Source organism: Lissotriton helveticus, chromosome 7 (assembly GCF_964261635.1).
Source record: "Lissotriton helveticus chromosome 7, aLisHel1.1, whole genome shotgun sequence".
NCBI lineage: Eukaryota > Metazoa > Chordata > Amphibia > Caudata > Salamandridae > Lissotriton > Lissotriton helveticus.
The window spans coordinates 1,697,412,448-1,697,435,950 of record NC_136068.1 but is presented as its reverse complement, the minus strand read 5'-3'; positions in this window follow the sequence as shown (position 1 = coordinate 1,697,435,950).

The following is a 23,503-nucleotide window of genomic DNA, read 5'->3' as shown; positions in this document are numbered from 1 at the left end:
TAACATAAGACTCTGCATCGGTACTTACTTATAAGTGCAGAAAATACTCAATTACCACAAAGGCTCTTTTAAGAGCCACCTTACATCTAAACACTCAAACTTGTAATTTATCTCCATCTTTCTTTATTTTTTTGTTCGCCGTGCGCGACCTGGTGCGCGCACCCCACAACTTTTTTGCAAAAAAAAAGCTACTTTTACACTTTCGGCGTCCTTAATAAACCCCTGAGGAAACCTACGAAATCTAACAGTCTCCACCCTACTCCCTTTCCATGCTCTCCACTATAGTTTTTCACAGTTTTGTAAATAGGGATGCGCGAGCGAGTGCGCGCACCCCGCAACTTTGTTTCACAAGAAAAAAAAATTCTTTTCGCATTGAGGGTCCTTACTGCACCCCCTGAGGAAACCTACCCGGCCAGACAATCTCTACCTTCTCCCCTTTCCAAGTTCTAACCCTTTGTTCTGTACAAAATATTCACTCGCACTAACAAAATGGCGGTCAACACTTCCTGATTTCCTCCTAATCGAATGTTGACAGACGTTAAACAGCAAATCAGAATTCCGCTCGCGCACAGCCGCAGTAGTGCGCGCACCCGTGCGCGCTTACAGATATATAATTGATTTTAACTTTAATTTTCTCACCAACTACTGGACGGATTTACACCATTTAAACAAAAGCGTGATCTGCGAGCCGGACTCTACCTTTCTACCAAATTTCTTATAAATCCATTCAGTCGTTCGAGCTGTAGCCGTGTCTAAACGTCCTATGGAAAATAACATGGGGAAAACACGTTTTGGGACCCCCCTTTTATCTCAGCCCCCACTTGACGAATCCCCCCCAAACTTTCACAGAAGAAGCACAGAGGACCGAGCCATCTTCTTTAAGAAATTCGCAAAGATTCGTCTACCGGCGCCAAAGTTATTCTCAATAGAATGTTGCGGATTTCCTATGGAAACTAGGTCCTAACTATAACTACCTACTGGCGACCGCCAGTAGGTAATATATATATATATATATATATATATATATATATATATATATACAAAAGACTCTTCTCTCCTCGAAAGCTTTCCGAAAGAACAAAGAGCACAGACCCAGGACTCTTCCTCAATACCGGTTTGTTTTATTTACAGGATCACAGATATATATTACCTACTGGCGGTCGCCAGTAGGTATATATAGTTAGGATTTTTTCCCTATGGGATTTTTGAAAATTCTATGTCTAATAACTTTGGCGTTTGTGGACGGAATTGGCTGAAATTTTCAGCAAAATGGAACATTTTGTTTCTGAGCAGCCACTGGAAATTTGGGGGGAGTTGGTCCAGGGGGGGCCGAGAAAAAAGGGGGGTCCCAAAACGTGTTTTTAACATTGAGTTTTCCATAGGGCGGTTAGCCTCATTTTTAGCCCGAACGGCTGAATGGATTTGCACGAAACTTGGCAAATTTGTAGGGACTGGTAGCCCGATGTGCCTTTTGTAGGTCTCAATATATGTGCTCCAGTGGATTTTGAGAAATTAACGTTCAAAAAAAGATATATATCCAGAGCCGCGCCTGGAGCGCTCCCACGTACGCGTACAGGGGAGCGCTCCAGGCGCGCCACGCGATCTGGGCACGGCAAGCTGATTGGTTCTCGGGTGTCTATAAACATTCGAAACAGTCCGCAGCGGCCGCCATCTTGTGTCTCGGTAGGATTGAGACACAAGAGGTGGCAAAAATCAAAGGGGGAAATGAGCAAGAGGGGGCAGGGTACACACCCCCTGACCCCCTAGGTTACATGTGGGGGCCATAAAAGGCTCCCGCGGGTGAAAAAAAAAATTAAAAAAAAATCGATTTTCGCGGGGGTGAGCGCCCGGTACGCGCACCGGGGAGCGTACGGGGGAGCGTACCATGGAGATTAAAAATGACAGACTTTAAAAAAAATAAAGCTTCTTTTTAAAAATTGGAGGTAGTTCTGAAAAGAACTTTTTTTTTCATTTTGTTGTTTTATATATATTTTTTTTTTGTTTTTTTTGTTTTATATTTTTTTAGACTTTTTAAAACAATTTTATATTTTTTTTGTATTTTTTTCAAGGGAAAAACAAAAACAAGGATTCCAAAACTGCTCAACAGGAGCAAAAAAAATTGAAAATTTAGGGACTGGAAGAGCAGCGGTGTTGCTGTTTCTTTAGGGCAATCAGTTCAACACTCTGCTCCCCATAGCAGAGCAGTTCGTCACACTCTGCGCACAAAAATTTGATGCCCGCAAACACCGGCTGAATGTTAGGGATCATTCTTCCACGGGGTGGTCCCGAAGGTGTTGCTCCACCAGTGGAGGTGCTGCCGCCATCTGTTGGTACATTCCGTGCCAGCTCTCTGACACTCTCCCTGGCAAAGTTGTTAGGGTGTCTTCTTTTGACATGCCGGATCAAATTGGCATTGCCAAAACTATATTTTTTCAGAGGATTGCCTCTGGATAAACTACTCCCACATATTTTGCATGTTACTTTGGGAGCGTTCACTTTTTTCTGTCCTTCTGGGATGTCGTAAAATTTCCAAATGAAATGGGTTTTTTTCTTTTGCTGAGGAGGGTCCTCATCCAAAAATCCCTCTGAATCACTGCTGGATGACTCTCTTGCAGCCATTGCTGGAGATCAGAAAAGTAGGAGATAGAGTAGACACAACAGCTCTTGCTCTCTCCAAGTACAAAGCAATAGTGAGAGAAATGGGTGGGTTTCACACAATTTGAAAAAAAAAAAGTTCTGAACCAATGAAAAGTGTTATTTTAAAGTCACATGGTTTGACGCGCTTACGCTACGCGCCCGGGGCGCGTCCCGGGCGTGTATCGTAAGCGCATCGGGGCGCTTACGTTGCGCGATCGTATGCGCTTCCGGGTGCGCTTACGCGGTGCGTCATAAGACGCATCTCGCGGCTACGCGATACGTGTCTTATGACGCAAGGCGTGGCGGCTACGCGATACGTCACGATGTTGTTTTCGTTCTCGACAATAGCGCTTCCGGGACGCGCATTAGTACGCGCCTCGGGGCGCGCCGCCAGATTGCGCTTACCCGTGCGTTCACCTGTCCGCGCCCCGGGAGCGCACTAAAAATAATATTAAAAAAAAATAAAAAAATTATAAAATATAAAATTAGATTTAAAATGTATTATTTTTATAAAGATTTGCTATTAAAAAACCTATGAAATTCACTGAAAAAACCATAGGTTATAGACCATATATAGTTAGGAATTAGCATTTACAAAACCTTGAAAATTCACTGAAAAAACCATAGGTTATAGACCATATATAGTTAGGAATTAGCATTTAAAAAACCTTATTTTACTCACACAAAACCATTGAAATTCCATATATAGTTAGTTGCAGTAACTATATATCGCGCACCCGCAATCCACTGCTGATCATGTCACATATTACATCATTCATGACATGGTCAGTGACATCACTGATGACATCACTGATGACATCTCAAATGACATCACTGATGACATCACTGATGACATCTCAAATGACATCAGTGATGACATCATGACACACCAATACCAGTTACTACATACGCACTCACTGATTCCTACGTCTACACACACATTCACTCATTCACCCATACAATCACTCATACATACAGTCACTCATTATTACAACACTATCATATGCACTCATACACCTAGTCAGTCCTGTGAAGAATCAATCACACTTCGATTTCCTCATCTATACAGTTAAACACAGAACACCATACTTTTCACACATAAACTAACACATACTTACTCTCTTATACAATCACTGATACAAGTACACATTGATATGCACAGTCACACACCTCCCAGCCAGCCACACACACACTCAGTCTTCCATACATCCACTCATTCTTCAATATGTAAAACATATTTAAACTTTACAAAAACACACAGACACTAGATGATGTCATCAGTGATGTCATTTGAGATGTCATCAGTGATGTCATCAGTGATGTCATTTGAGATGTCATCAGTGATGTCATCAGTGATGTCACTGACCATGTCATGAATGATGTAATATGTGACATGATCAGCAGTGGATTGCGGGTGCGCGATATATAGTTACTGCAACTAACTATATATGGAATTTCAATGGTTTTGTGTGAGTAAAATAAGGTTTTTTAAATGCTAATTCCTAACTATATATGGTCTATAACCTATGGTTTTTTCAGTGAATTTTCAAGGTTTTGTAAATGCTAATTCCTAACTATATATGGTCTATAACCTATGGTTTTTTCAGTGAATATATATATATATATATATATATATATATATATGTCACAGAAAAACGTCTTGAACAGCAATAACAGCAAAGACGAGGCCAACCCAGGAAATGGTGCGTTTCAATTTTATTGAGTGCCCAACACCAAAACCGCCATAACGCGTTTCAGCCTAACGAGGCCTTGATCACATGACAACGTTTGAAAGGGCGGGATACTCCTTTTAAAGTGCAACATGACGCATAATTGCAGCAGTTTCAATCATCAACATAGAAAACATACTGCAGTACATACTTGTGTTTAGCGAAACTTGCAAAGAAAAAAGATTTGATTTAAACAATTGGTTAATCATGTAGCCATAGCTTTGGGTGATTAATATCATAAATAGCAGCAATTTAGAATAAATATAAACCATACACATAAATAAATAAATATGTCTAAAATATAAATATTCCTCAACATTGCTGTTAAGCGTCTTTTTGGCTATAAAACCAATATAAGACACATATCTTAGAAACAATGAGGTCAATCAAATCCTGTTCAAATCAATAAATAACTAGGATATGCTAACATCTCTCAAACCTTTTCTTTAGACAATGCATTTATGTAGTACCAACAGGCTTTCATCAAAACCAACTTGTTCACACTGAATATAAAGAGAACATTATGAAATAAAGCCCAAGTGGGCAAATGCCTATTGACATATTGGTATTAAATGACAAATGTGCAAATTTCGCTAATACATAGTCATGAAAAAATAGTGCAACCCTGTGTTAAATAAATATATGATAATGTGACAAATATGATACACATACAATGTTTGAAATCGAACAAAATGGTCAAATGAAAAAGCAGCTCATTACTATATACAATGTGACAGGCCTAATTTGTTTGCAATTCATAAGTAAGTAAAACAATCTCACTGGCGTTCAAACCGTTAGGGGTCTTAGTATCTAAAAGAATATTATGTCTGGTCTTTAATTTTCTTAGCAGTGCCTCTCGGTCACCGCCTCTCCTCTGCAGAGGAACTGAGTCAATTACGAAATACCTAAGGTCTATTGTGTTCTTGTTGTGTTTTTCCTCAAAGGACCGTGTGACTGGGTATGCTGTGTCACCGTTGTTTATGGCGCGTAAGTGCTGGAGTATTCTTTTGTACACATGTGGTCTGGTACTTCCCACATACCACAGAGACATTCCAGCATGTACACCGCGTACTCTGTTCTACATGTCAGCTTATGTTTAATGCATACAGGTTTATCACTGAAGGGCGTATTGTATTCAGTTTTACTGATTCCATTCCTGCATGCCTTACACGTTGAACATTTGAGGAAACCTTTACTGCTATTCAGCCAAGAACCTGTAGTTCTCACTTCTGGGCTGCTGGAAACCAAACAATTATTCATAGATCTGGCTCTCTTATAGGCAATACTGGGGGAGCTGGTGACCTGATTACCCAAAACTGGGTCACTAGTAATTAGTGCCCAGTTAATTTTTACAATCCTGTGAATGGTTTGATGTTGATTGCTGCATGTAAAGATCAGCCTGGTCTCATTCAATTCAACACTGACTGTGTTCCTTGTACTGCAAGCGCTTTTAGCCAATAGCTGCAGTCTACCGTGAGAATTTGCTATACTCATTGCTTTAACTAAGAGATCAGTTTTTTAGCCTCTTCATAAAAATCTGGCCCTGCATGCTCAATGTCCGTGCTGCAGATTCTCCTGATACGAAGCATTTCGCCATATGGAATGCTTTGTATAAGATGGGCAGGATGATGGCTCGAAGCATGCAGCACGGCATTGCCAGCTGTGGGCTTTCTGAACAGTTTTGTTTTCAATTTACCATTTCGAATAAAAATCTCAACATCCAAAAAACATATTGATTAGGTGCTAATTTGACTAGTAAACCCAAGATTCAAATTGCTGTCATTTAGGTTTTCAATGAATTGAGCTGCTTTGCTTTCCAAACCATCCCAAACAATCAGAAGCTCGTCGATGTATCTCATCCATTTAATGACTTTAGAACCCATGATGTGGGTATGAGAACCTGTTCCTCCCAGTATACCATGTGAAGACAGGCATAACTGGGAGAGAAACAGGCCCCCATAGCCACACCCCTAACTTGCTGAAACAATTGGTTTGCGAACAGAAAAAAGTTATTCTCAAGACATAGAGTAATCATAGATAGAATCATTTTGCTATGTTCATTCAAACAAGAGGGTCTCATGCTTAAATAGTGATGAACAGCTTTTAGACCATCCCTGTGGTAAATGCTTGTATACAAGGAGGTGACGTCTAAGGATATCAACAAATAGCTAGGTTGCCATGTAAAATCAGCAAGTTTCCTCAGTAAATCCCCTGTATCTAGTACAAAGAATGGCAAATTTCTAACATATTCTTGAAGAAAGAAATCTACATATTTGCTGACATTCTCTAGAATACTATTGCAGGCGGAAATGATTGGGCGACCAGGTGGCTTGATACAGTTCTTGTGTATCTTCGGAATGAAGTATACCACGGGCATGACCGGATGATCTTTTTTCATAAACTTAAATTCCTCCATGGATATTAGGCCCATGCTTCTCCACGCCATCAAATTTGTATGAATACAATTCCAAGCCTGCTGCACATCACTCAAATTGATCCTCCTGTAGCAATCTCTATTGTTGAGTTGGCCAAGGGCTTCTTCCATATACATTTGTCTTGGCCAAAGCACCACATTACTGCCCTTATCCGATTGGCAGATTATAATGTTTTCGTTGTTTTGTAACTTCTTAATCAATTTATGATATTCAAAGTCACCATAATGATGTTTTTGGGAAATTTTGGTTTGTTTCAGATACAATGCCCTGAGTTCAAGAGACACCTTGCCATGAAACATGTCTATGTTGTCTTTTAGCATAAGAGGACAGAAAGTATACTTTGGTTTGAAAGCAGTAGGATCTGTCAAAGTGTCCTAGCCTCTACTGGTACTAGATGATATTGAATCAGGTTCATTTTGCATTTCAAGTAATTCATGCAACAAATTGGAGTCAGGCGCTGTTAACGGTGGTGAATTCATGACCTGCACGATAGCTGGTACTGTTTGTGCAGTTTTGTGTAAAAGATGGTATTTACGAAGTTTAAGCTTGCGCACATATTCAAACAAGTCAATTTTAGCACCAGCATAATCGAAATTGCATCTTGCACTGTACGCTAATCCCAGTGTTATAATTCTAGTCTCATTAGGAGTTAATGGCAAGTCAGTCAAATTTACAACAGTTTGAGCATCATCTTGTGTGAGACTTACTTGCGTTTCCATTGTCTCTGTGGTTTTTTGATTGAAGTTTTGTTGGTGGCGCCTCCGTTATTTGTTGCCTCTCCTCCGTGCGCTCCGTTTGTAGTTGGTGCTTTGATTGTGGTTACACCTCGTGATTGATTGATTGATTGATAAAAATTTATATTGCGCAAAAACAATAACCCGCAGGTATCAAGGCGCCTAACAATAATATCGAAAGTCTAAATCAATCATCTTTACACATAGGCTTTCAGAAAAAGACGAGTTTTTAAGGCCCCGCGGAAAGTCTGCAGGGAGGGTAAGGACCTTAGATCCAGGGGAAGATCATTCCACCATTTCGGAGCTAGAGTGGAAAAAGCCCTACCACCCCATCTTGCTCTTCGCACCCGAGGGACTGACAAAAGCATTTTCCCGGAGGAACGCAGATTCCTTCCAGGAATGTAGGGAGAAATGATAGAGCCTACTCCAGAGACACAGTTTCTGGCAATAGCCCTGTATGTCATACACAGGACCTTGAAGCGTACTCGGTACTCTACCGGGAGCCAATGCAACGTTTTTCTGGCCAAAGTGGCCGATGAGCGGCTTGGAACATCCAAGACAAATCTGGCCGCGGCATTCTGGACCACCTGCAAGCGCTGCACGAGGGTCTTATTAAGCCCCGCATACAGCGCATTGCAGTAGTCCAGACGAGAGCTGATGAGCGCGACGGCTATTTGTTTTCTGGACTGCGCAGAAAGATATTTCCTGATCCTTCGCAGGGTATGGATAAGGCCCCAACAGGTGGAGATGGTCCTACTCACCTGTCTGCTCATATCCAGGGCAGGATCTACCATCACCCCAAGATTCTTCGCGGATAAAGTGGGGGAGGGGCACACTCCAAGTGAGTCAGGCCACCAGCTAGAAGACCAGATGTTTTCGTTCCCGCCAAACACCATCACCTCAGTCTTCTCTCCATTCAGTTTAAGGGAGTTCTGTATCATCCAGTGACCAACCGCCTCCATACATGATCTAAATTTGGAGGCGGTCTGCACATCTGAATGGGAGAGAGAGACGAGTATTTGAGTGTCATCAGCATAGGAGACTACCTCCATCCCGAAAGTTCTTATGAGTCTGGCCAGTGGGGTCACGTAGATGTTAAATAAGGTCGGACTGAGAGCCGACCCCTGTGGGACCCCACATAGCACAGACTGGGATGGAGATAGGAACTCACCCATCTTGACTCTCTGTTCCCTCCCAGTAAGGAAGGAGGTTAGAAGGTCCAAAGCTGCGTCCCTCACCCCCACATCCCTCAGACGAGATGAAAGAACTGAGGGAGAGAGGGTGTCAAAGGCGGCAGTTAGGTCTAGCAGGACCAGGAGGGTGGTCTGGCCTCTATCCACTGTCGAGCGGATGTTATCAAACACGACAGTGAGGGCCGACTCGGTGCTGTGTTCCCTCCTGAATCCATGCTGAGAAGAGTCAAGGCAGCCCGAGCTTTCTACGAAAGCAGCGAGATGCTTATTTAGATGTATCTCAAGCATCTTCGCAGGGGCGGGAAGCAGCGAAATAGGTCGGAAGTTTTTCAGGACTTCCGGATCCAGGGAGGCCTTCTTTAGCAGGGGTTTGATTACTGCTTTCTTCCATTCCAAGGGGAAGACACCATCTCTTATTGCTAGGTTCATAATATCTAGCAATGGTGGTAGAAGGGACTCCCCACACTGCTTGATGACTTTCAGAGGGCAAGTATCCAAAGGGGAACCAGATTTGATCTTTTTAAGCAGTGCTTCAAGATCCTGCAATTCTAGCGGTGGAAAAGAATCCAGGATGTCCAGAGGGGAGGCATCGAGGGCAGGTACCTTCGGTAAGACCAGGGAGGTGGGCACACTAATACAAGCTGCACCGTGAGTTGTCTCGCAGTGAGTTATGGGATTTGCAGTTCTGCCTCTAATTACCAGCCATTGAACAATAAAAATTACTCATGACAGCTTTGTCGTGGGAGGAAGCACCACCTTGCAAAAAGAGGAAGGAGCCGCTGGTGAAAGGGTCCGTGGAGCAGGGGAATCTCCCTACTGAACGGCGCAGCAGTGTCGAAAACTAGCTAAGGTGACAATACCTCCGGGGCCCACGTAAGTGCCTTAGCACACAGCGGAATTAAAGAGCCACTGGGAACTTGCTTTAATTGATGGCAACAACGGAACCCACTGGGGTAATTAGAGGCAGAACTACAAATCCCATAACTCACTGCGAGATAACTCACGTTACAAAACACAAACACCTAAGATTGTGGAGCCTCATAACATCGGAGTTGCCGAGAGCCCAAGAAGAAGCTGCAAGTGACACTGAAACGCGTAGGCGAAATATGGAAAGCATGCAAAATGACAGATGTTTTGTTCACCTTGCTACATGACAATAAAGGAAATCGTTACCTTACTGCTGTTGTGTGCTCCTCTGCTGCTAGAGCCATTGAACAATAAAAATTACTCACGACAGCTTTGTCGTGGAAGGAAGCACCACCTTGCGAAAAGAGGAAGGAGCCGCTGGTGAAAGGGGCCGTGGAGCAGGGGAATCTCCCTACTGAACGGCGCAGCAGTGTCGAAAACTAGCTCAGGTGACAATACCTCCGGGACATACGTAAGTGCCTTGGCACACAGGGGAATTAAAGAGCCACTGGGAACTTGCTTTAATTGATGGCAACAACGGAACCCACTGGGGTAATTAGAGGCAGAACTACAAATCCCATAACTCACTGCGAGACAACTCAGGTTACAAAACGCAAACACCTGAGATTGTGGTGCCTCATAACATCGGAGTTGCCGAGAGCCCAAGAAGAAGGTGCGAGTGACACTGAAACGCGAAATACGGCAAGCATGCAAAATGACGGATGTTCTGTTTACCTTGCTACATGACAATAAAGCAAATCGTTATCTTACTGCTGTCGTGTGCTCCTCTGCTGCTAGAGCCATTGAACAATATATATATATATATATTTATTTTTTTTCTCCACGTTTTGCAAAATTTTTGCGGCTTGGCGCTGCTTACAGCCGTGCGGTGTCCCGCGGGTGAGCAACCCGCTCTATATACTCCACACTTTCCTGATGAAAAGCAACGGATCACACCACAGCAAATTTCTTGGTAAATCTCAGATTTTATTTGGTTTTTCCGTATTAAACAAACACCAACGCGTTTCGTTCTAACCTAGAACTTGATCACGGTGCCGCCCCCAAAGTACTTCCTGTATTTAAACCAATCATTACTTCATGTTAGTCACAATATTTAGTTCCTGGGGCATTGTGGTTTATGTAGTTTATCTTGTTCTGTTTACAATTCATCACTACAATTTTGAACCGATATACTCATGATCCCACCTCATGATTTATCATATTTACATATTTACATAAATGAAAGAATTTTTCACCAATGAATAAATCAATCAATTTCAGATTTGATTACGGGGTTAAAAAGATACATGTCAAAAACATAAAGTTTTTCCGCCCTTCAAAAAATCCATTATCGCCTCAGGTGGCCTTAATTGTTTCTATCTTTGTGCCCTAATATTCGCACAAATATTTACAAATTATCAAATGAATATTAACAAAATGTACTAGTAACTTTGTGCTGATTGTTAATTTTGACCTTTTTGTTTTACCTATTCACCTTATGATTCTGGGAATTTCACACATTATAACAGTAACCTTAGGAAATACCGTGATTACAAAGAGAATGGGTTATTATCCACTATTATCAGAAAACGTTCAATAACCAGAATTCCATGGATTTTTTACACTATTTACAGATGTATGTACAGTTCCTCACTTTGATTCAATCCATAAGGATTCATTGTCCGTAGATTTAGGATGTGCCTTGATTCCTTCATTTGCAAGGATTTTACTCTATCTCCTCCCCGTATTGACTTTTTTCACTGTGTTTATTTTTTGCCTAACCTCTTTTCACAAATATTTTTGCCATTGTCGCACTTTGCTCTTCCCATTGCGATTCCTCTGAACATATTCTTCGCACCCTTAAAAACTCTCCATAAGGTATGTTTTCAAATAAGCATTGTTGATGGAAACTGCTGGTGTGTAAGGTTGAGTTGGTAGCTGTTGTTTTTCTATGTACAGTAGTGTGGATTTGGTTATCTTCTATGTAGATTTCGGTATCCAGAAATACTACTCTTTTGTCACTTATATCTTATGTGAATGTCAAATTCGTGGATGTGGTATTCAAGATTTCGAAATAATTTCTGAATTCATTTTCCGTTCCATCCCATATCAAGAGGAGGTCGTCAATGAAGCTCAACCATAGAATTGTTTTATTTATAAATACATCATTTTCTGCTTGCCAGGCCACCTTCTGCTCCCACCTGCCCATGGTGAGACAGGTAAAACTGGGGCTAAAAGAAAAACCCATTTCGGTTCCTTTGATTTGGGCATAGATTTCTTCGCGAAAGTAAAAAACATTTTGAGTCAAGCACATCCTCATAATTTCTTTTAACATTCGATTGTGTCTCGTGTATTGAATATTCCGTTCCTGCAAGAAAAAAATGCACGCTGCAAACCCTATCTCATGGTCAATGTTCGTATACGAGACAACATCCATAGTTATTAATTTATATGTCAACATCCATGGAATGCCATTCAGTTGTTTCAACAAATCCGTTGTATCTTTGATGTATGATGTTAATTTTGAAACATAAGGCAGAAGGAAGAAGTCCAAATAGTTTGATATCGGTTCAAATAAGGATCCTTTGGCGAATACGATTGGGCGTCCCGGGGGTCTGGTTAGATTTTCATGAACTTTTGGCAAAAAGTACATGGTTGCTGTTACTGGTTGTTCCACTGTCAAATATTTTACCTCATCATGGTCTATCAATCCTAGATGTAACCATTCATTCAATCGTTTGTCTAGTTCCAATTTCATTGCATTTGTTGGATCAGATGGTAGTTTTTTATAGTACACTGTATCTTCTAACTGTTCATGTATATATATATATATATATCCCAACGTAGTTTTTGGCAAAGTCCAAGCCACTTTACATGGCCGGCATCACGGCTGGGATGCCACTCCCAAACATTCCAACCACAAATTAAACTCACTGGTGCCGTGGCCTTGGTACAGATAGACGTTTTTGTTTACAGCAAACGGGTGCCCAACGCGTTTCGGAGTTAACCTCACTCCTTGTTCACGGGTAAAGTTTTACAAGTGAAATGAAAATATTTAAAGGTGCAGTGTTCACTTATGTTCCAATAAACATAGTAAAAATACTATAAACCATGATTTGAAGCACTCGTGATTTCATAAACTACTTTGATCGCAATTCCATACGAGAAATCAATAAAAAATATATTTTACCCTAGTGGGTTAACATTGCATGTGGGTTGTTTGTCATAAACATAGTAAAATGACTACATTTGAACACACTAAATGCAGCCTTAAATTTATATTTATTGGATCACAATTCTAAGTGAAATTGTTATTTAAATCATAGTAAATCTCATTCAATTCCACCCAAGTGACTTGGTACTGCATTCTGGTTCATCAGTCCAAAATAAATGATGTTGTAGATAATTGGAAATGAAGCTCAGGTGAGCATTACTTTTTTATTCTCAATATGGAATCAACTGCGACTTTAATTAAATATCTTCTCCCCTGCAACAAAACCAGATAGTTTTACGTTACCAAACGTTGAACTACTGTGTATCAAAATTAAGGGAAACTTGTTAATAAAACGTATTAAAAAGACAACAGTAATGGATGGGTACAGATCAGGATTATTGTTCTATCTTAAGTGTATCGACATTTCCTTATCAAGATTTAAACCAAAGGGACTCATTGTGTTGTACTTGATGATCATCTTTGATTCCAACTTTCTCAATTCAAGTGTGCGGTTCCCACCTCTTTCCCTTTGTGGAATGGAGTCTAAACACACAGAATTTGAGAAGGTTCTGATTTTGATTATGTTTGATATTGAAGTGACGAGCCACAGGGTAGTGTTTATCATTTTTGGCAATAGCTCTTAGATGTTCAAGGAGTCGCAATTTAACCCTATTGATGGTACTCCCGATATAAAATAAATTGCAGGGACATCTCAATGCATACACTGCATAATCGGTGTCACAGGTAAAATGTTTTAAGATCTTAAATGCTGGTCTCTCACTGCATAATTTCACTAATTTACAATTATGACTGTTTTTGCAAGCCTTGCCACTTGGTGCAGGTGGAAATTCCTTGTATGGGATTAGATCTTTTGATCTCTTTGATAGTGCTGGTCATTAGGGTGTCCTTCAATGATTTAGTTTTTCTAAATGTCAATAATGGATAATTACCGATATTTTCTTTTAGGTCATCGTCCATTTTTAAGATCTCACAAAATGTCATCAAACTTTTGCGTAACTCCCATGTCTGATTGTGATAGGTTGTTATAAACCTTATCTGATTGTTTGGTTGTTTTAGTTCTTTTCTGTTACTGTCAAACAACTCTCCTCTTTGCACTTTTGCTACTTTCTCAACAGCCGAATTAATAGTGGCTTTACTGTAACCTCGATCACAAAATCTTTGGATCATAACTAGTTCTTCTTTACAGTAATCATCCTCTGTGCTGCAATTCGGCTTGGCATGCAATAGTTCGCCATCTGGAATGCTATTTATAAGGTTTCTGGGGTAGCAGCTCTGGGCTTGCAGCACGCTGTTACCAGCTGTTGCATTCCTGTGTAACTTGCTACAGATTCTGTTGTTTACAATTTCCAATTACGATCTAAAAACTTGATTTATTTCTTTGTTGTTCTCACTGGTGAATTGTAAATTAAAATAGTTCATATTAAGTGTCTGCACAAACTCATCTGCCTGGGCTTGATTTCCGTCCCAAATGCGGAAAATGTCATCAAAGTACCTTACCCAGAGGACGACATGGTCATGGTACTGTCTGAAGGTCCTGACAACATGCACCTCCCACCAGCCGAGGTATACACCTCCAAAGCTGGGGGTGAAGCAGGTTCCCTTTGCCGTCCCCTGGGTCTGTCTGAACAAAACTTTATTAAAAAGAGAAACAGTTGTTCTTTAGACAAATTGATATCATTTTATGAATCATTTCCGTATGCAACAGAAATTAAATTCATATTTATCAGATCACAATTCTAAGTGAAATTGTTATTTAAATCTTAGTAAATCTCATTCAATTCCACCCATGTGGGTTGGTACTGCATTCTGGTTCATCAGTCCACAATAAATGATGTTGTAGATAATCATTTATTGTGGACTGATGAACCAGAATGCAGTACCAACCCACTTGGGTGGAATTGAATGACATTTACTATGATTTAAATTGAAGTTACAATTTATCATGAATGTATTATTATTTCTCGTATGGAATTGCGATCAAAGTAGTTTATGAAATCATGAGTGCTTCAAACCATGGTTTATAGTATTTTTACTATGTTTATTGTGACAAACAGAAGTGAACACTGCACCTTTAAATATTTTCATTTCACTTGTAAAACTTTACCGGTGAACAGGGAGTGAGGTTAACTTCGAAATGCGTTGGGCACCGGTTTGCTGGAAATAAAAACGTCTATATGTACCGAGGACACGGCAGCAGTGAGTTTCATTTCTCGTATAACTGGAATTGGTTGGAATATATATATTCAAACAAAAAGGTTGCCCTCTATGAAGCGCCACCCACGGAGAAGTATAAACACACGATGTCACAGGCAGCAAGGTTTCAACAGGAAGCAGGCTCCTCAATCTGCCATACGCGTTTCAAGCCTCTTTGGTGCTCTTGTTCACTGGCAAAAACTGACGGCAGTCGGGTTAATTAAGAACATAATTTATTCAAGTAGCAAGTCCCGCCTCCATGGGCGTCACACAGCAAAGCATCTCGATAGACGTAGTATTTGTGCTGCTCCAGACTGCAAAAGTTCATAAACCCAGTGGACTCCGAAATTACCATCAGTAGATTATGATAAAGTTCCCTGTTCGGTGAGTAACGTGTCACTTTGCTGAAGCCTCACCCATATTTCCCGTGACTCAGGCCACCTCTGTCCCTACGAGTTTCCTGGATTGCAGATACTCAGGGGCCGCCTAAGGGCACCAGGGCGCCTCGTGACCGGACTGGCCACTGTAAATTCACACAAAAAGGTTGCCCTCTATGAAGCGCCACCCACGGAGGAGTATAAACACACAATGTCACAGGCAGCAAGGTTTCAACAGGCAGCAGGCTCCTCAATCTGCAATACGCGTTTCGAGCCTCTTTGGTGCTCTTGTTCACTGGCAAATACTGACGGTAGTCAGGTTAACTCAAGAACAAAATTTATTCAAGTATCAAGTCCCGCCCCCAGGGGCGTCACACAGCAAAGCATCTTGGTAGACGTAGTATTTGTGCTGCTCCAGACTGCAAAAGTTCATAAACCGAGTGGACTTCGAAATTACCATCAGTAGATTATGATAAAGTTCCCTGTTCGGTGGGTAACGTGTCACTTTGCTGAAGCCTCACCCATATTTCCCGTGACTCAGGCCCCCTCCGTCCCTATGAGTTTCCAGGATTGCAGATACTCAGGGGCCGCCTAAGGGCAGCAGGGCGCCTCGCGACCGGACTGACCGCTGTAAATTCGCACAAAAAGGTTGCCCTCCATGAACCGCCACCCACGGAGGAGTATAAACACACAATGTCAAAGGCAGCAAGGTTTCAACAGGCAGCAGGCTCCTCAATCCGCCATACGCGTTTCGAGCCTCTTTGGTGCTCTTGTTCACTGGCAAATACTGACGGTATTCGAGTTAATTAAGAACATAATTTATTCAAGTAGCAAGTCCCGCCCCCATGGGCGTCACACAGCAAAGCATCTTGGTAGACGTAGTATTTGTGCTGCTCCAGACTGCAAAAGTTCATAAACCCAGTGGACTCCGAAATTACCGTCAGTAGATTATGATAAACTTCCCTGTTCGGTGAGTAATGTGTCACTTTGCTGAACCCTCACTGTTGTAATTCAGACAACATAAACTCCATCCATCCAACTGATCAGAAAGGATTTATTAAAAAAGATAAGTTGATGAATAAATAAACCCACAGAAATGAAGAGGATCCAGATGCGATGCTGTCAGGTCAAGGAACAAGGACCAACTGCAACGCATCTGGAAAAGAACCTAGAATGTGTAAGACATTACAGAATGTAAAATACGAGCTACTTAAAGGAACATAAGCACAGATACAACATCTCCCTTCCATAAACAAAACAAAATCTAATACAAATAATAATCCTTGTATTTGACAGACATCACAATATTTCTCTTATTACAAGAATTACCACTTAAAATTTCATCAGAACTATTTACAGAACAATCAGAAACCTCCTGTTGTGAGTCACTGTTTACATCATTCCCTTCATTATCATTAAGAACGTTTTGATCATTTCCCCTAGAAACTAAATCTTCTCTTGAATCTTCTTTTAAATTACCTTCAAAATATATAATGAAGATGCATCTTTTTTTCTGCATTATGTACCTTCTGCAAAATAATCTACTTTTGATAAGGTTCAATTTCTATTAAAGCACTTTTATTCCACCATCCTCTGTTTTTGATCTGAACAGATGAATTAGTGACCCAAACTACTTGTTGAGGAAGACTAAATTTAGAAACTCCTTTCATAACTTTCTTCGGTTTTCTGATAATCACCCAGTCACCGATCTTAAAAATTTTGATATTCTTGTCAGGTAGTTTTTGCTTTCAATTTGTACCTTTTCTCAAAATTCTCACGAACACAGTCATCAATAGAATCATTAATATCTTTTTTTTTAAAGTTCATTCTTTTTCAAAGAGAATATAGTATCACTAAATACAGGTCTTAATATGTTTTTTGCATCTCTACCTTTTAATAAAAAGAAAGGGGTAAAACCAGTAACAGAGTGCGGAGTATTAAGATAACTCCACACTTTTTCCTGAATTAGTTTCCTAACATCTAAACCAGAAGATAAAGCCATTTGTATTCCTTCTTTAAAAACAATTGTTAGCCCTTTCTACTAAAAAAATTGCTGAAGGAATGTACAAAGGAGTTCTTTCATGCTTAATATTGTGTTTTTTTTAAAAACTCTTCCATCTTCTTTGAAACAAAATGTGTACCATTATCAGACACTAATTTTTTTTGGGTAACCAAAAATTTAATTACAACCTCCGTTGTAGGATAACTTACAAAATCGTAAACTATCCACTTTGAATAATAATCTGTAAGAACAATTAAATATTTAATTTCACAACTTAAAATGTTAAATGGCCCAGAAAAATCTATAGCTAATTTTTCCCAGGCTTGGTCTGGAAGTATGTTTGTAGAAGTCAAATTTTTAGTACTCTTCCAATGCTTATCTGATAATAAACACTCTGGACATTTGTTAACAAATTTATCAACATAAGCATCCATACTTGGTCACCAATAATAAGTCCTTAACAATTTCTTTGTACCTGACATTTCAGGATGACCCAAATGTGCTCTCTCAACCAAACCATCGATAAGTACCTTTGGAGGTACAAAAATCCACCTCTTGTCACGATATCATTCTCAATTGTCAATTCAGACGACACTTGTTGAAAAGGAACCAAGTTCTTGTCTAAATTCCTTAATGGTGGCCACCCACTAATGATGTATTTTTTAACTTTATTCAAAACAACATCATTTTTGTACCCATCAATCCAGTCTTTTTCATCAAAAACACCTTTTGAATTTTCTGAAGCATCTATTGCTGAAACAACAACACATTCATCTTCATGACTTTCAGTTACACCAACTGAATCATCAACAGGTAGTCTTGATAAACAATCCGCCCTAAAATTGGCACCACCTGAAATATGCTTCACTTAGAAATCATACTCTTGCAGTTTTGATATAACTCTTACTAATCCAGAAGAAGCAAGACCAGTACCATTTCCATTCATTAAAAATATTAAAGGCTTGTGATCAGTTAAAAGATCAACACGACTTCCCCATAAATAACTCCTGAACTTTTCAATAGCCCATGAACAAGCTAATGCTTCTCTTTCAATCGTACTATAGTTACATTCAGCCTTGCTTAAACTCCTTGAAATAAAAGCAATAGTTTTCTCCTTCCCATTCACATTTTGCGTAAGTACACTACCTAACCCTATTGAACTTGCATCAACAGTCACAGTACACTTGACTCCACGTGAATAAGGTTGTAAAGCTGGTGCATTCTTGATCATATCCTAATGTTTTTAAAAGAAACTTCATGTTCCTGATTCCAAACACATTTTTCATTCTTCCTTGTCAGAATCCTGAGTGGCTCCACAGTAAAAGCATAACCATGCACAAACCGAGCATAGTATTCACTGAGTCCTAAAAAAGATCTCAGTGAATCTTTATCTTTAGGTGCAGGAGCATTAATAATTGAGTTAATAAGACTCAATTTTGGTTTGATTCCTTCTTTGGTAATAGAATCTAGTAATCTAATTCGTTTACTAAAAACTTACATTTATCTCGTGATACTGTCATACCTCTCATTTTCAAAACACAAAGTACTTTCTCAAGAATCTTATTATGTTCCTCGATACCCTTTCAAAGATGAGAATATCATCCTGAAAAGCCTGTACCCCTTTGATGTCTCCAAATAACGAGCCCATTCGTTTCTGAAATACACTAGCTGCAGAAGCTAAACACAATGGAAGCCTCATATATTTGAAGGCACCAAAGGGGGTTACAAAAGTGGCAAGATCTTGTGATTTTTCAGAAAGACATACTTGATGATAAGCTCATTTTAAATCAATCAGCGAAAAATATGTTGATTCCCCAATAGCCATAAGCATGTCTTGAATCAAAGGTAATGGATAGCAATCGACAAGTATGTTTTTGTTTAAGAACCGTAAGTCCGCACACATACGCAACGTACCATTTTTACGTTTGGCTAAAACTACTGCTGAAACCCATTCCGCAGAATCAGTGGGCATAATAACTCCTTCTTTACATAGCTCATCCAAATGTTCTTTCAACTCCTTCCTAATACTAAGTGGTACACTCCTAACTTTGTGTTTCACTGGTAACACATTATCCTTCAATTTTATCTCATGTTCAACACCCTTCACACATCCAATTCTATCTTCAAAAACTTCTTTGTGCTTATCCAGTATCACACTTATGTCACTTGAAATATTGTTGATTGAGGAAAGTTCAACATTTGAAGCAGGAATCTCTCCTAAAATTATTGGAGTATCACTGCCTGGTTTTAACATTATCCCCATTTTACCTAAATCACGCCAACTTATAATATCTCTCCCTCTTTTGGCTACATACAGATACAGGTGAGAGCAGTGTGAGCTGGCGCTGACAGCGTGAGGATCATTTTTATCGAGTGTCTGGCACTGGTGCGGTTGATTGGAAACCGTCCAGCGCAACTTCTTTTCTTTTTTGTAGCGCCTTGGTGCACTTTATTTTTAAAACTAACACTTCTATTGGGGGGTGAATTGTGTGCTGATAAGATCTTTGCTCTGCACCTAGCACCCACCTGATTCAGTCCCCGGTCCGTCACGGCGATTTTGTGCCGATTGAACGGAGGGACGCGACTCCTCCCCCTGCTGCGTCACTTCCTTTACCTTCCTATATTAGGCAATGACCACTCGTCCGCACAGCGGGCGAGCGCAGTGGGCGAGCGCAGCGGGCGCGCCAACAGTGCGCCGAAGGCGCGCCTAAGGCAAGCCCGTCTGCGCCCATCCGCGGCCGGCCCCTGGTCGAAATGGGTCAACAATACACTGGAGCGCGCAGCAGCTCCGCGCCCTCTGTCCGGTGTTTGCTAAAGCCTGTTTCCACAGCCTCAATATGGAAGGCTCTAGCAACTGTAAGGAGTGTCAGTATAACTGGCATAGCACATCCACATCTAAGGCTGAGATTACTAGCCTCACATGCGGACTACTTAATACCAGATCTATGCGGAAGCATAATATTGACATTTATGACCTGCTCACAGATATGAAACTCGACCTCCTATTTCTCACTGAGACATGGCTGGATGCCAACTCAGAACCGGATATAGTCGCTTCTCTCCCTGCTGGCTATACAATGGTAAGACTGGATAGAACTGTGGGCAGAGGTGGCGGGGTAGCCATTATCTCTAAACAGCCACTCTGCTGTCAACTTGAACCTCTTGCTATCGTTGACAGTGAGACAGGAGCCTTCTCCATTAAGGTTAACGCTAGTAACACACTGAAGGGCTTCCTGGTCTATCGCCCCCCTGGCCCTTTTACCCACTTCACTACCAGCCTCACTGAAGGTTTAACAGAAGCTGCTCTACGTAGGGACAAGTTTATGCTTTTAGGTGACCTAAACATCCATTTGGATGACCAACTGGACAAAGGAGCTACCGACTTTTGTCAGCAACTACTATCCCTTCAATTACACATCAGATCTTATGCTCCTACCCACCAAAAGGGCCATTTACTGGACCCTATTTTCGCCAATTGGGAAGACATTGAAGTTAAGACCCCTGTCCCTATTCCTTGGTCTGACCACCTTTTAGTACCCTTCATTATAAATATTTCTGCTGGCAATCCCCAAAAACGCACTAACTCTAAATATATGAGCCGTAAATGGTCTGCATTTTCCAAAGCCAAGTTCCATACTGCATTGACTAAAGGTGGCAGACCAGGAGGTGAGGATGCTGACACTGCGTCAGATAGACTAGAAGGCCGCATTAATAATGCCTTAGATGAAATAGGCCCTCTCTGTCAGAAAAATCTCTGCAGCAGACCCCAGAAATCCGCCCCCTGGTTCAGTGATGAGCTTTGCCTAGCTAAATCGCAATGAAAGCAGTTAGAAAGACAGTGGCGGGTGGCCTACCTTGACCAAGCTAAACAGAGGTACTTAGACAAACGCAGAGAATATCATAGCTCCATCAGGCGTGCAAAAACAACTTACTTCTCAGGGAGGATAGGAGAAGCTAAAAACTCAACCAAGGAGCTGTTTAAAATTTATAAAGAGATCTCTCTCTGCGGTTCATCTGCTGACCCGTCCTCAGTTTCGGAGGAATCCTGTAACCGCATCGCTGCTTTCTTTTCTGACAAAGTGGCTACCATCTATTCCACTTTTTCAGGGGGAAAGAAAAAGGGAACTGAGTTCAGAGAAAACACACTAGAGGTTGGTGGGGGCAACAGGCTGGATCATTTTTCCACTCCATCCCCTGACGGGCTTCAGCAGATATGCCGCTCCATTAAGTCAGGATCCCCCCGTGATCCGGCATCACCTAAACTTCTTGGAGAGAGTATTGAGATCTTCGAACCTTATATTAGGGATGTTCTGGACTGTCTTTCAGATCCAATACTGTTCCTAAAAGTTGGAAGCAGGCGGTAGTCCTCCCTCTTAAAAACAAAACCAATCTCAGTTGGGACAGGCTAGATAATCTCCGCCCCATTTCACTTCTCCCTTACCTGGCCAAAGTGGCAGAAAAGGTGGCAAATCTCCAGCTTATGGCATTTGTTGAGCAAGCCAACCTGCTTCATTCTACTCAGTTTGGCTTCCGGTCCCGCCATTCCACGGAATCTGCATTGCTTATGGCCACTGAGACCATCAGGCAAGGGGTAGATGAGGGTCATACTATGGCCCTCATTCTACTTGACCTAAGCGCAGCGTTTGACACTGTAGCACATTATACCCTGCTACAGTGTCTTAACAAAGGTGGAGTCACGGGGTCAGCGCTGAGATGAATTCAATCTTTCCTCACCAACCGGGGTTTTCAGGTCAGACAAGGTGAACATTACTCGCGTATGTTCAATCTTGATCAAGGGGTGCCTCAGGGCTCGGCCTTGAGCCCCACCCTATTTAACCTTTATGCTTCCCCGGTAGCTACCATTGTGGAAAGCTATGGTATCCAACTAGTGTCATATGCCGATGACACACAGCTGGTCATCTCACTATCACGGGCACCTGATGTTGCGGCAGTCAGCTTCAGTGCCTGCATGCAGGAGCTTGCATCCTGGATGTCTGACAACTGCCTGAAGCTGAATGGGTCCAAAACTGAAGTGCTCATGGTAGGGGGTGGTCCGGATGTGTGGTCCTCGGCATGGTGGCCTACATGCTTGGGCTCCACCCCAGTGCCCTGCCAACAGGCGAAAAATCTTGGGGTGATGTTTGACTCCAACATGTCATTTACTCCCCAGATAGATCGTGTAGTTGTGATGTGCTTCGGTATACTCAAGAGTCTACGAAAGATCTTGGACCTACTTCCTGTGGGTGCCAGACAGATTGTGGGGCATGGCTTGGTTACATCAAGGCTGGATTACTCCAACCTCCTCTATCTGGGAATAACAGCTAAAAGCCTTAATCGTCTCCAGGTACTTCAAAATGCCACAGCCCGGCTGGTGCTGAGGCTCCCAAGAAGAACGGCCTCAAGAGTTGCTTTGAAAGCCCTCCATTGGCTTCCGGTCAAGGAGAGGATTATCTTTAAAGCACTATGCATGTGTCATTGCATCATCGAGGGCAAGGCGCCCTACCCCCTACAATGCCTTATCTCGCCCTATAGACCAGGACGTAGGCTCAGATCCTATGGCACCGGGCTATTAGTAGTCCCCAAAATTCATAAAGCCCGAATGGGGGGCAGATCCTTCAGGCTACTCGCAGCCAAGAGCTGAAATATGCTTCCGATGGAGCTGCGTCTCGAACCTTCTGAGGCAAAGTTCCGCAGAGCTCTCAAAACACATTTTTCCGCTCAGCACTAATGTAATCTCCCTGTCTGGCCACCTCATTTCTCTCTCATAGCGCGACACGCCGGTGCGCGTAAACCAGGCGCTTTATAAAATTCCAAAATAATAATAATAATACTACACTTTAGTTAAAACAGATCTTCCTAGAAGTTCTACTCTCCATTAAAATATCCTAACATATCAATTTTCTCTCCACCAAACGCTTTAGGATTAACATCTGTTTTGGAAATAGCAAAATCTTTAAACTTTTTATAACTACCTTCATCCAAAATTGTAATCGGCGAACCAGAATCTGCCATAACTTCCAATTGCACATTCTCTATTCTATAGATGCTAAACCAAGCGGTG